Here is a 2,500-nt window from a genome sequence, read left to right on the forward strand (position 1 = left end):
TGTGTGTTTTTTAAATTCAAGAAAATCCAGCACGCAATGTCATAAAACACCTTTTTTGCATCAAAGTTCTCTATAGCGTGCCTAACGTTGGGGTATACCATTGCATGTTCAACCGCCCGCACCCCCGCACTCATTGAAGTTGATAGAGTCCAATGGAGCTCGATGCCCGGATGACGCGAGGTGTACGACAGAGGTGGAGCACCTGCGTGAAGCTGGCCCACCAGGCCACGCAAAATTGAAGGACAATAGTCTGTTTCGTTTGTGCAGCAAACATTTCCGTTTGTGCTGCTATGGTTTTTGAAAGATTATTTGATAGGTCATCCAGAGTTCACCCGATCTGCTCCAAATGAACCCAATATGGTACCGTTCGTTTGTGCTGGTTTGTGCCGTAAAAACCTTCGTTTGTGCTGCTTCGGTTTCGTAGAGATTACACATTTCTTTTCTCGCGAGGACGTCACCCAGCCCCCCCTTTTCCTCCAAATGGACCCAAAATGGTACCGTCCGTTTGTGCTGCAAAAAGTTTCGTTTGTGCTGCTACGGTGTTGCAGATATTACACATTTCATTTTTAGCGATGACGTCACCGTATTTCGTCGTGAATTTCATGCTCCTGATGCAGGACGAATACAAGGTAAATATGTACTTGGCCTTTTTTTTTTTTTTTAAGCTTACAGAAAACTTCCACTGTGGGAAATGGCTTTAAGTACGTATTTCTGTAATTATGTTTTATCGTGCTCATTGATTAATTCCCTTGTCATCAATAAGCCTATATGATCTTTTTTTTTTCAATGACAAGGTTCACCGACCGCAACCAAAATAGCTTTTGAGTCTACGTTTGTTCCGAGACATTCATTAATGCAACAATTCATACATGTATGTGAAGTTGATGACAGCCAGAAAAAGAAACTTGAAAACGTGAAAGAATAACTTTCTTTGTCAACGTGAACATTATCAACATTTTTGTTTTTCCCCCGACAGTTCCAACGATGCATCACTGCACAGTGTCGACGTGCACAGCATGTGGGAAGATGTTCGTATTTACTGATGCTGCTCTCCTCACTCCACTTCCCAGGCAGGCAGGTAGGTCATTGTCGCAGTCCTCCTGCACTATGCCATGCCACATCACATAATGCCCACGAGAATCCTGGCTCAGTCCTGGTTCAAAGCCAATGACTGCTCTCAAAGTCAAAGTCTTCTCTTTTACTAGCTCCAGACTGGAGGGGAATTCAAGCAAGGCAACTTCCACCAAGGTCAGTGTCAATCCACCACACCAACTCTCCCAGATTGTAGCTGTGAGTAACATATGACCTGAACACAGAGCCTTGCCTGTATTGTTGTCCTGTGTTTTGAATGAAGACGGAACGGACACTGGGAAGGATTTTCAAATGGCCTCAGGCAGAGAGAGTCAGGAAGGCTGAGTCCCTCGTCAGCAGCAGTCTGAAGAGAAGCCACGCCACGCCACGCCACGCCACGCCACAGGTCTGCAGGACAGCAATGTGTTGCACCAACGAGCGAAACTTGCCTGGTTACTTGTTGGCTCAAACGGCAGTACTGTGAGGAGGCGCATCGTTTGATCGAATCAACACGATTGGGATGTTCCTCATTGGGCTCTCGATGACAGTGGAGATGTGGCATTTTGGAGAGCACCAGAGCGCAGGAGGACACGTTTGAATCTTTCCCCCAGCAGTTCTGCCCTCTGTGACTATACTCCCTGTGGGGGGGTTCACACCCTGCGTTGCGATGCTTTTCACCAGGTGGAGGGAGGGAGGAATGGGTTCCCACATCCGTAGTTCAGAACAGTCTTTTCAAATGAAAAACGTTCACCGAAAGAACAGCATAAGCATCGAAAGACAGACTCGAATGCGCAAGTGTCGAGCACAAACACTTTTGATGTGCCAAGTTGAACAGGCTCTTGATGGTTCCCGTTTTTCAACAATGTTACCTTGACTTTTTGCCAGCCAGCCAGCCAGCCAGCGAGCGGCGAGGAACTGATAGTCACAGTGATGATTATGTAGCTTTCTTTTACGAGGTGTGAAATTCCAACATGTCTTCTTTTGCTAGTTCAAAAAAAAAAAAAAAAAAACAACTTTTCACTCCCCGAGTGGCAGGCGGAATGACAAAAGTGAACTGGATTTCAGTCCTTGAAATGATTCAGCATCTTGAAACTGGTTGATGATGATGATGGTGAGAAAAAATATGCCTAGCTGATTTTTTTTGGGTGCATATATATTTCAGTTTCTTTCTTTCATATTTGATTCTTGTCAGCCATGCAGGTGACGCCATTTGAAAAGAACCTTGCAACTGGCCATCAAATCTTTGTTTTGTTTGTAACTACCAGAAAAAAAGGCCGCTTGAATTGTTTGGTGTTTAAAAAAAAAAGAAAAGAGCCGTGACTTGAGAAGACGTCTTCCTTTCCATATCTTTTGGCAATAGATGAAAAAGTTGGATGTGGACTCCTTTGACGTAGGCCGCACTTGAGTAAAAAACAAGCTCGCCTGGCCA

At 44.9% G+C, this 2,500-nt stretch overlaps 1 long non-coding RNA gene across 1 annotated transcript in view; it reads left to right on the forward strand.

Annotated features, from left to right (window-relative positions):
• Nucleotides 1-97: 97 nt before the first annotated feature.
• The window catches only part of LOC148403207 (uncharacterized), a 2,620-nt gene continuing 217 nt past the window's right edge, over nt 98-2,500 (forward strand). Inside the window, exons 1-4 of the long non-coding RNA XR_015861218.1 lie at nt 98-629; nt 977-1,078; nt 1,206-1,248; nt 1,355-1,477. This is a non-coding gene — a long non-coding RNA (uncharacterized LOC148403207). The remainder of the gene's footprint in view (nt 630-976; nt 1,079-1,205; nt 1,249-1,354; nt 1,478-2,500) is intronic.

The sequence above is a fragment of the Syngnathus floridae genome, chromosome 1, assembly GCF_059516105.1.
Source record: "Syngnathus floridae isolate MCC-2025c chromosome 1, RoL_Sflo_1.0, whole genome shotgun sequence".
Lineage (NCBI taxonomy): Eukaryota > Metazoa > Chordata > Actinopteri > Syngnathiformes > Syngnathidae > Syngnathus > Syngnathus floridae.